Source organism: Nuphar pumila, chromosome 15 (assembly GCF_984573655.1).
Source record: "Nuphar pumila chromosome 15, dmNupPumi1.hap1.1, whole genome shotgun sequence".
Taxonomy (NCBI): Eukaryota; Viridiplantae; Streptophyta; class Magnoliopsida; order Nymphaeales; family Nymphaeaceae; genus Nuphar; species Nuphar pumila.
The window spans coordinates 57,534,200-57,546,248 of record NC_143263.1 but is presented as its reverse complement, the minus strand read 5'-3'; the positions used below and the strand labels follow the sequence as shown (position 1 = coordinate 57,546,248).

Below are 12,049 nucleotides of genomic sequence, written 5' to 3'. Positions count from 1 at the left end.
ACTTGCATGGCAGGAGAGGGACCCAACAATAACTGATCTAATTTCTGGGACAGTTGGTCTACCTTGTTGCTCAATTCAAGGTTCATCCCTATCTCATAAACACCTGCCTTCTTAGTGCTATCTTGTGCAGGTGCAACTTTATCAAACCGTGAAGCGGTCGCATGGTACATTGAATTCTCGCTCAATGTCTCAAAGAGCAACCACGCTTCATCCTCACTTTTAAGCATGAAAGTGCCCCCACATGCGGCATCAACCATTTGATGATTCTTCTCAATAAGACTGTCATAGAAATATTACACCAGTTGCCAGCGAGGCACCTGGTGGTGGGGACACTTTCGGAGAAGATCCTTCATCCTCTCCCAAGTCTCGTGGAACATTTTCCCCTCTATTTGCAAAAAGCTGGTGATGTCCTTTCGATACTGATTCGTCTTACCGATTGGGAAATATTTTTAAAAAAAATCTCTTTGCATATGTTCCCACGTGATAATTCGAACTGTATCTAACGCCTTCAGCCAGTGTTTGGCTTTATCCTTTAGAGAGAAGGGAAACAGGGTCAACCTCATAGCATCGTCTCCAAAGTTGTTGATTCGCACTGTCAAACAAATCTCTAAGAATTCAGCGAGATGACAGTATGGATCTTCATTGCTAAGGCCATAAAATGAGGGTAGCATTTGGATTATACTGGCCTTAATCTCAAAATGATTCACTCCTACATCAGGTCTTGTGATGCAGAAGGCGGGAGTATATGTGTTAGGCATGAAGTACTCCCTAAGAGGATGAGTAATCTGTTGATTCTCAGCCATGGTTGCAGATCTCTGGGCTCTCCTAATAAGGGACTCGGGGTTCTCAATCGGCTCTACCAGCTCAGGGTCAAGTGAGTGTCGCCCTTGCATACACTTCGTAGTAGACCGGTGTAGCTCACGTCCTAACTTTGGGTTTTCTACCTAACTAACGCACTAAGCGGCCAAACCACAAAGCGAGTAAACTAAAAACAACAAAAAAAACTAAACAATCACCACACAAGTACACATAACAGAGATTATGCAAAAGAAATATAAAATCTATGTGTACGGTACCAATTGTACACAGTCACTTCTAAGGGAATCCTAGTAGGTGGGCTGTGCAGAAAAGTAAGCTCGTCTCTACGATATGCACATACGTGATTCTAAACCTAAATGCAAACAAACACTAGGCAATAAAGTGAATACTAATATTACGCCGTTCCCCGACAAAGGCGCCAAAAATTTGATGTCTTCTTTATAATCGTTGTAATTTTGAAAATATTTTTAAATGAAAAACATGTGAAAACCAGACATCAAATAATAAAAACCGGTTCTCACTAGTGAATGAGACCGGGTCGAACTCAGGGAACGGGAATATTTCGTATTCAAACACACAATTCTAAACTAATCTTTATTGTCGTATTATTAAAATGTAAAATGTTCAAGAAAGGTAAAAACAACTAACTATTACAACAAATGAATACCCTTCGCAGAGGGCGTAAAGTGCAATATTTACAAACCCAAAATCAAATTCTTAATTCGAAATTGAAAATAACAACTTCTACTCTTGTGCTTCCCGTGTCACACATGCGCTTCAGCTCCAATCCTGTGCTATCCTGTATAATTCAAATGAACACGAGCAGTACCAAATACTAACTTGTATGTTATGCAAAATGTAAATCTAAAAATTGAATTAAAATCTATAAAATGATAAAACTACATAAAGAACTTATATTATAGGTACACAACTAAGTAACAAGTATTGAAAATTTGTAATGCTAATGTAATGACAACCTAATGAAAACGTAAAAATATTAAATGCTATACAGCTAACACACTATACTACTTACTGATTGAACCTGAAAAATAAGCAAAACAGGAATTAATGTGATAAAAAAAATAAAAAAACACAGGCTGAGAATGAAAAAAACAGAAAAATGACTAAAACTGAAAGAAGAAAATGCAAGATGCAAAAAAAATTGAAAAGAAACACAGATATGAAATGATAAAAATGAATCTACAGAGAGGCATATGAATCAAAAGCAATGTAAAACCGTAACTGCTATGACAGAAAACAGGAAAAACTATGCATATAAACTAAAAACAACAGGAAATTTGTGTGATAAATGAAAACGGATAATGGAAGCAACATGAAATTAAGGAAAAACTCAAGAAATTCAGAAAAAACAAAACAAAACAAAACAAATAGATGATAAATGGAAAACAGAAACAAAACTGAATAAAGAAACAACAAAACAACACACAAAACTCTAATATATGATCGGCAAAAGAAATTAACAGAAAATTAACAAAAAAATTTCGATGCTTAACAAGAAACTTAAGGAATGAAATACAATGAAATTCATGACTGAAGATATATCAAGTGAAAAATGCACAAATGGATGAAACAGAATGCACGAACAATGAAAATTACAAAACAGGATCGACTGAAAAGAACAGAAAAAAATGGAAACGGATGTGAATTACAAATTTTTTTTCGATTTTCTGAAACAAAACATAACCTATTGAAGAGATAACGAATGAAAATGGATGAAGAAATTGAAAAAATAAGAAGAAGAAGAAGAAGAAGAAGAAGAAGAAGAAGATGAAGATGAAGAAGAAGAAGAAGAAGATGATGATGCTGAAATCAAACTCGATGTATTTATTTTTTTTATTTTTCTGAAACAAAACAGAAACAGTTAGATAATCGATTGAAAAGAAAGAAAAAGACAAAGAAGAAGAAGAAAATGCAGAAAACATACCGTGAACAGAGGTAGTTTGGAAGAGAGGTGGCCTCCACCTCGTGCGATACCGCCGATTGAAGAAGCTCTTCCACCGGATGAAGAAGAGGATAGAAGCAAATGACGATGGAAGAAGAAGATAGGTAGTAGTTGGAAAAATGATATCCGGTGACTGGAAAAGAGGGCAAATGCAGAAAACCAGAGGGGGAAGGGGAAGTTTTGGCACACAGGATGAGAGACCCCTATTTTTTCTGATTTTGGGTTTTTAAAAGAATTCAAACCGGTTCACCGATTTGTTTTCAATATTTTTCTTGGTTTTAAAAAAAACAAATCGGTTAAACCGGTTTGTAACAGAATTTTTTTTTCAGTTTTAAAAATCAAAAACCGTATAAACTGGTTTATTATAAAATTTTCAAAAGTTAAAAACAAAAGTATTTATTTATAAAGAAACTCAAAATAAAACTATTCTAACTACTTTTTTTTTCTTCTTTTCTAAAAAAAACAAACACTTAAAATGATTTTATTAACAATATAAAACTATTTTCTCTATTTATTTTTTTTTATTGAAAACTAAAACTAAACTACTATGTTAATATCAAACCTTAAAATATGTACTAAAATATACAAATAAAGCTATTTTTTATACATTTTCTATTTTGAAATTATTTTAACTCATTTAATGAAAACTAGCATAAACTTGGGTTTTAAAAGCATTTTTTTCATAAAATCATGCATATTTTAATGTTAATTCACCTTGAAATATATGCATGATCAACGAATGAAGCTCCTATTGGAAAGGCTTTGCCTTTGCGCAAAACTGTTTTTTTGTAAAAACCTAAGTCACTTGTGTATGGCTTGGATATGGCCCAAGGTTCCATCAAACCTCGATGGATGCAAAGCATGCACAACGGTGTGCATCCATTCTCGAGTTAAAGCATGACGACTTTTCCATCAAAGAAAGAAAATGCTGCAGGAATTTTGAAAAGGTGCTCACCGAGCTTAAAAGAAACGCATGTTTCCTCAGACAAAGAGAGGGAGTGCTGCTGAAATTTCTGAAGAAGCTCAACCAAGCTCAGAAAGAGTGTAGCATATTACTCCATCATACAGAGGAGGTGCTGCCCATATTCTGCCTAGTACTTTCTACAACATAGAAAGGTTCGACTCACTCTTGTCGTCGAAGCAGGGGAAGTGCTGTCGAAATGGTTGGCAAAAGAGTCGTCAAAACTAATTGAATGGCATGAGAATGCCCTATAGTTGGAACGTTGCCAAAATGGCCTATTTTCATGTTCGCCTGTAAGGGCACTTTACTCGTAAGGGCCGCAGAGCCAGAGTAGTTGTCACGCATTGACTAGGCCAAATGCTCATTCTGTGATTCACACCGAGTAATCGATTCATTGAGATCGTGTCATATGCATGCTCATTGAGATACCAATACACAACTAGACTCGTAAGAGCCGTCGTGTCAGAGTACGCTGTTCACCCAAAAGAGGTGAGATGCTCGTGATGGCCGTAGATGTCGAGAGCAGGGTCAAGCATGCATATGAATAAGACTTAAAGTCTGATGAACCCCATGGTCAAAGAATCATGTTAGAGAGGATTACAATGAATGGGGTCGGGTACATATGTCCTCAGTGCGGGAGGCACTGGTTGTACGAGTGGCATGTGCATATCCGATAAGTAATGGTAAGATCATCAGACCCCTTTATGACTATCGCTCACTGTGATGGACGGTGATGGTACATCCCGAGTGACATGTATTTAATTATGAACCTGACAAAGTTCAATGGGACCTCAGTCACTCAAGGGATTTGAGGTCGTGGTTATCCTTAAGATCTAAGGATTGAACCCAACTACTGCAAGTAGATGATGCATCCAAATTGGGCCTAGTAGGGTTCTCTTGCTACGAGCCTACCGTCCTAATATGGATAGGGTCAACAGGCCTCTGGGGTATCTAAAATACATGGAATAATCAACCCCCAGAATGTTGCATTGATACCTGGACAAAACTTCTTCTGCGTACCAAGGGAGAAAAGAATAACATCAAAACAATGCATTAGCTCTAAGTTCAGCGATGTATTGAATGTATGAGTGAATGAACGTTGTTGTGTCAAGTCCTGCATAACCTTATTAAAGGTGTCATGATCGGTATACTATTGAACCGATAGGGCAAAGACCCGGGTTGTATCTACACGACTAAGCGAAGCTCAAGGAGCTTGCATTTTATGCTCGTAAGATACGGATGTGTCAAGTATGAAAACTTGAGCTTTGACATCCCAACTGAGACCCGAAAGTGGTCTACGCTAAGTCGTGGAGACTTGAGCACGATATTCAAATCACAGTCCTGAATAGGCTTACGCTAAGTCGTGCAGACTTGAGTGAGAGACTCAAATCACAACCCTAAAGAGGCTCATGCTAAGTCATGAAGATTTAAACAAAATGTTCAACTCATAGTCCAGAGGAGGCGCTTGCGATATACGCTAAGTCGTAGAGACTTGAGCATCGTTATTACGAACTGTGACCCTAAGTGGTCAATGCATTTACTTGAGTTGAATGGATGTATAAATGAATGTTTGCTTACCAGACCATCAGTGGTTCTAACCCCGTTTTATGAGGATTTCAGGTGTTGAACCTGCGTTGTGATATGCGGAGCAAGGCGGCATCGAGTTCCAGGGTTTCTCTAGACAATGTTGTATTGCTTTCTTTATTAAACCAAATACTGTTTTTTCCAAGAAGTGATGTTTATAATAAACAAGTAGTTTTGATAAATGGAACACTTTGGTGATCAAAGAGAGCTTGTCCACATACATGTGACTTGCCTGGAGTTTTCTAAAACTGAAGACTCATTATCGTCTAATTTTGTTGCTAAAAGCTTTTCTAAGTTTCGCTGCAAAAAAAAAATCATAAAAAATTTAACTTAGCTTTATTTTAGAAATCTGGGGCATTACATGTACTGTCATGATCATCTACCTCATTATCGAATTGCATTTCTTTTGCTGAAACATTCAAGTCAAGAGTGAATTTAATGCATGCACCCTTCTTATCATGTGCATCATTAGTGCACATGTTCACTTCTCCATAACTTTTCAATGATTGAGATAGATCATCTTCATTGCAACCAGGTGATAAGCTCACAACTGTCATAAGCAAGATATCATTTTGCGTTAAACGAATACCGATAAGGTTAAACAAGTCAAAGAAATGATTGAATGAATCACATTATAAAAGCAACAACGATTTCTTATTTGCTTATACTATGCATCGAGTCATTACTTACCATGCCAATAAAAGAAACGATTTGTCATATATGTGTGTTGATGATAGTGATTCACGTGACAACGATTTAATTATATCTACGACGATGTGAAGCGATTTCAATAGAAATCGCTAAATGAGCAACGATTTGAATATGAAAATGGCCATCGTAAGCGCGCAACAATGTATTTCTGCACGCACACGTTTTAAAATTCTTTCTACAAATATCTTATAAATTGATACTAGAAAATATATAATATCTTACAAATCGATATACATATCGCATAATATATTACAAATTGATACGACAATCATCTTTTTTGCTTACAAATCGACACTACAAAACACATAATATCTTACAAATCGATATACATATCGTAAAAAATATTATAAATCGATACGGAAATTCAGAATAATAGCTTACAAATCGACACTACAAAACACATAATATCTTACAAATCAATATACATATTGCAAAATATATTAATTTCAAATCAATACGGAAATTCAGCGTAATAGCTTACAAATCGATATTAACAAATAAAATAATATCTCACAAATCGGTAGTATGTTACTATAACCACGATTTGCAATACATTGCATATATTGAGTGAATGGACGATACCGGATGGGGTAGAGGTCCTTCCTCGCATCTGTAAACAAGCATTCTTGTCAACAGGTTTCAGTGTCTTACAAATATCTTTCATTTTTCAATCGTCGAAAGGACAAGATACACCTACAATAACAAAACAACACTTTAATGGCACTCACGATGACATACGTTCTTTAACAATAGCATGATGACATGGAAAGTTACTCACAACGCCTTAATGGCACTTGTTGGAATATTTCTGCATCATTGCTTCCTTTCATACTGCCTAACGACAACGAAAAAGAAGAGAAGACTGTAAAAAGAGATGTTCGACATATGCCACTATGACGCCCACCAATGATCGAACTAGTCAATCGCGAACCCGGAAATGTTTTGTAACACAAGGCAGAAACGAGAAAGCAACAATGTGTTGTAACACAAGCTAAAAACCAAGGCGGGAACCTGGACTCGAGACAACGTCAAAGGTTGCTTCGACGACAGCAGACGACGGTAAAGGGTGCGTCGTCAAACAAAGCTCCTGTTACAGTAGATGGTGCAAAAGTTTGCTACTTAGGGTAAAAACGGAACGTTTGGACTTTGAAGAGTTAACATCATGCTCGACTTTCTGGATGGAGAACATTTTTATCTTTTTCTAGAACCAGCATTTCTTTTTTTTTTTTTGAATGAAAGACATTTTTGTCCTTTTCTCGAACAGTCATTTCATGGCGAGAGTAGCAAGAAAGGGTACTTAAGTCTTTGCAACTGCATCGGACTCTGATGCTAAGTGATGCCGACACACACGAGAATACGAGCCCCACGTACTTATATACGTGACGCTCATTTGGACCCCGAACATGCACTGTAGCAAACAATGCATCTTAGGGGGAGAACACACAACACCCTCGTGTGGAATCCAGTCTCTTCAACGTCTAAACAAAGAATACAGCAGCTGGGCAAATTAAAGTCTCGTTTCTTCAAGTTTGAGTGAGTTAGCACGCGATCCAAGAGAAAGTTATTGCACTAGATGGGGGACTTGACCCCCACAACAAATTGACAAGCAAAAGAGATAAGCCTGGGTCAGTCAAGGAGTAGTAGTAAGAGGAGACAGAAAAGACATCATCCTTAAAAACAGCCCAACAAAGACGATCCAGTGAGCAGCTGTTTGTCTGATGCTACCCGTTCACTAAAGGCTTGTTTGATGCCTCGTCCAATATTAGACAACACACATATTTTGTCTGTTTTGTAACAACTGGATTAAGGTCAACATTTGTTTTGACTGTACAAAAAGATGTGCTCCTTGTGTCCTTACGCTCTATGCGATCAGCATGAATATAATAGGTAGCATGAATAAATATATTGGATAACTTGGTTTTGAATTGTATTACTCAATCCACCCAACCATGAGTGTTTTAACATGTTTATTATGGATTTTAGCCTCACACATGGATTTTAGATTAGATTTAAAAACTAAAAAATATTTAAAATTTAAGTAATTTAAAAAAAAAAATAAAAATTGATATTTTTTAATATACAAATAAATGCTTTAATCAATGTCATATTACATCTAATTACAAAAGTTTATCATAAAAAATATCAAACTCTAAAATCAAATTAACTATAAAAATCAAATTATCAAACCCTATTAAATTATAAAACTTTAAAATGCCATAAAATAAATCATAAATAAACTAAAAACCCTAAACTATAAAATAATAAACAAACCGGCCAACTATAAGTAAGGGCGAAACTGGGCCCAGTACATGCTTCCAATCTGACGCGAAAGCCTTTTTACAGTGGATGGGCAGTCCCAATCCAAATATGTGGCAGGTAGAGTTCCAACCCTACCCGAATATGGTGGATGCCGCCCTCGAAGTGTACCCGACCCGAATATTGAAGAGGGTTACCGTACATTTTGCTTCATTAACCTTCATGCCCGAGAGCTGAGCAAAGCATTGCAAGATGAAAGCAACTCGAGCCATCTCTTCTTGAACATCTGTGTGCTGCAGAATAGAGAGACACTGGCCATGAAGACGATCCCCTGGATAGGGAAGCTAAGCTATCTACAACAATGTCGAACTATAGGGGGAGAAGTTCGTGCTTGATGTGCAAAAAACTGTCCAATCTGATCGTTTATTTGAATTGTCGCCGATCCCTGACCAACCAGCTCCTGGATTTCCGAATTCCATTCAATTGAGGCAATGAAATAGAAAATCGTGAGACGCAAAATCAAATGCCTTTGAAAAATCAACCTCCAACATAAAAATAGGGAGATGTAAGAGATGGAAAAACTATGTACAAGCTCAATAGGGAGATGTAAGAGATGGAAAAACTATGTACAAGCTCACATTGATAGATCCTTCTTGCAGGAATAAATGCACGTTGGGACTCGTCAATAAGCTTAGGAATGACATCCCTAAGTCTAGTGGCCAAAACCTTGGGCAAGATACGGTAAACGGCACCCATAAGCGAAATCGGGCGAAAATCTTTGATATCCACTGCATTTTTCTTTAGGAGTATAAAAATTTATTTGTTGAGCGGACGACGGAAAAGATCCATTTGAAATCCGTCCAAACGCGAGGCTTTCCAGCCGGATAGAGCCCATACCGCGTCTTTAATCTCTGGCAGCTTAAACCAGGATTGCAACGCCCGGGTCTCCTCAACCGAGATTGAGGGAAGGAGGCCCAGCAGAAAGGGTGCCGGCACCATGATGCTGAAGCTGGTAGAATTGTTGAAAATAAAGCGTCGCCGGCCTCAAGACGTCCTGCTCTGAATAAAGAGGCACCCTCAAACCTGATCAACGAGACTCTATTTATGCTTTTGCGCTCGGAAGCTGATTGGTGGAAAGAAAGAGTGTTGGAATCGCCCCAACCGAGCCATGATCTCACGCGCCACTCAGAGATCTTCTCTCTAGCTCGTGGTGAGCAGAACGCAGATAATCCCTCCTGTCGTCATCATCGGCCAAGATGGCGAAAAGTTCAGGTTCCCCAGTCATTTGATATGCCGGAGAAACTTGAAAATCGCCTATCGGAAACGGCTCTGCGAATTGTGGTGAGCTTCTGTTGGATCTGAAAGGCTGTTGGGGACGTCTCTGATGATAACACGGCAAAGTTCTGGTTCCCTTCCTGAGCCGCCAGTGCTCAAACCGGAACCTACGATAGTGACCAAAACCAGAGCCCCAAGACACGACTATCGAACCGTGATTGGATATCGTTCTGGCTGTTGGGGACGTATCAGAAGCTTTTGATGACTATATTTAAAAGAAAGACTAGGCCCGATGGCTTAGTGAGCTGTATCGGGGTCATCCCTCTTTTCCCTGTTAAGGAATTTCACCACCATCAAGCAGATCCGCGAAGTTTCAACAAAGAGATGCATAGTATGTCAGCCTCACTCCTTTCCCTGTTAAGGAATTGCAGCACCATCAAGCAGATCCGCCAAGTTCATGCTCAGTTCGTCGTCCATGGCATCCCTCCCCACAACCATTTTCTCGAGAAGCTCTCCGATTTCCGGTGCGTCGACTATGCTCGTGCCGTCTTCCATCGTCTGCCTGAGGTAAATGACTTCTCCTGGAATACCATGATTAGGAATTATGCCATCAACGGCCCTCAGGAGAATTCAATCTTGTTATACCGTGAGATGCTTGAGAATTCTATTAGACCCAGTAATTTCACCTTCCCCATGATTCTAAAAGCTTGTTCTTCCCTTTTGGCAATTGGAGAAGGCCAGCAGATCCATACCCATGTTTTGAAACTTGGGTTTGATCAGCATTTGTACGTTGGGAACTGTTTGATTTTTATGTATGCGACTATTGGTTCAATTTGTGATGCTCATCAAGCGTTTGACGAAATGTCTGGGAGAGATCTGGTATCATGGAACTCGATTATTTCTGCATATGTTAGTGTTGGTGAAATTGAGATGGCACATCAAATGTTTAGTGAAATTCCCATGGGAAGAAATGTGATTTCTTGGACTGCACTGATTGGTGGATATGGTCAAGCTGGAATGCTTGCTGAGATGGCGGGTTTGTTTGTTCAAATGTTGATTTCAGCCGATGATGTTAAGCCAAATTCAGTAACGATGGTGAGTCTTGTATCGGCATGTTCGAGCCTTTGTGATTTTTTGGGTAGGTGGATTTGTGTATTCATTGAAGTTAACAAAATTCTTTTGGATGTGATATCGAGTACTGCTCTTTTGGGTCTGTATGCTAAATGTGGCATGATTGATAAAGCACAGAAATTGTTTGCTTCCATGCCAGAAAGAAACTTGGTGTCATGGAATGCAATGATTAATGGTTATGTTCAATGCATGATGCCAAATGAAGCAATTCAATTGTTTGATCAAATGCAAGTGGTAGGAGTGAAGCCAAATGAGATTACCATAGCGAGTTTGCTATCTGCTTGTGCTGTTTTGGGTGCGTTAGATTTTGGAAAATGGCTTCATCTTTGTATAGGTAGGAGCGGTCTAAATTTGAATGTAATCTTAGGTACGGCTCTTGTAGACATGTACGCAAAATGTGGATGTGTAGATAACGCATGCCATGTTTTTGTTAAGATGCCCAATAAAGATGTTGTCACCTGGAATTCTATTATATGTGGACTTGCAATGCATGGAAATAGCAGGGATGCTCTTACCATTTTTGCTCAGATGAGGAGGGTTGGGTTGCTTCCTAATGATATCACATTTGTTGGAGTCTTGTGTGCTTGCAACCACTGTGGGCTTGTTGAAGAGGGTCGTGCTCATTTTGCAAGCATGTTTAAAAAGTATAATATAATCCCCAAGGTTGAGCATTATGCTTGCATGATTGATCTCCTCAGTCGAGCTGGGCATGTAAATGAGGTGATATCATTGGTGCACAGTATGCCTTTTGAACCAGATGCGGTCATATGGGGTTCTCTCTTGAGTGCTTGTAGAATTCATGACAATGTAGAATTGGCTGATAGAATTGGACAGCTTTTAGTAATGCCAGTGTCTCCGAACCCTGGAAGTTGTGTTTTGCTTTCAAATATATATGCAGCTGCTGGTTGGTGGACGGATGTCTCTAAGACGAGGAGATTGATGAAGGAGAGAAGACTGAGGAAACCAGCTGGGTCTAGTTGGGTTGAAGTCGATTGTGTCTTCCATAAGTTTCTCGCAGAGGATGTAACACACCCAAAATCAGCAAGGATTTTTGAATTGCTAATAGGGTTAATGGAGCACATGAAAAATAAAGGTTATATCTCCAATGTGGATCTAGCGTTGCAAAATCAGGATGGTTCCTAAGTGATAACAATGTTCATGCATCAACCAGTGAGAATTGAAGGATATCGACCAAAATTTGATATTGTGTTGAAATTCAATAGGATCACTAAGTGATGACATATGTTCCAGGCTTTCAGCAACCCCCAGAATCACTTGTATGTAATACAGGGATTGGGCTATGCACAAGAATCCTTCAACATCTGCCTCCCTTGCATACTAATCCTAAT

General features: G+C 38.6%; 1 pseudogene; it reads left to right on the top strand.

Annotated features, from left to right (window-relative positions):
* Positions 1 to 9,953: 9,953 nt before the first annotated feature.
* Positions 9,954 to 11,843, top strand: LOC149815417 (pentatricopeptide repeat-containing protein At1g08070, chloroplastic pseudogene; annotated as a pseudogene).
* Positions 11,844 to 12,049: the final 206 nt, after the last annotated feature.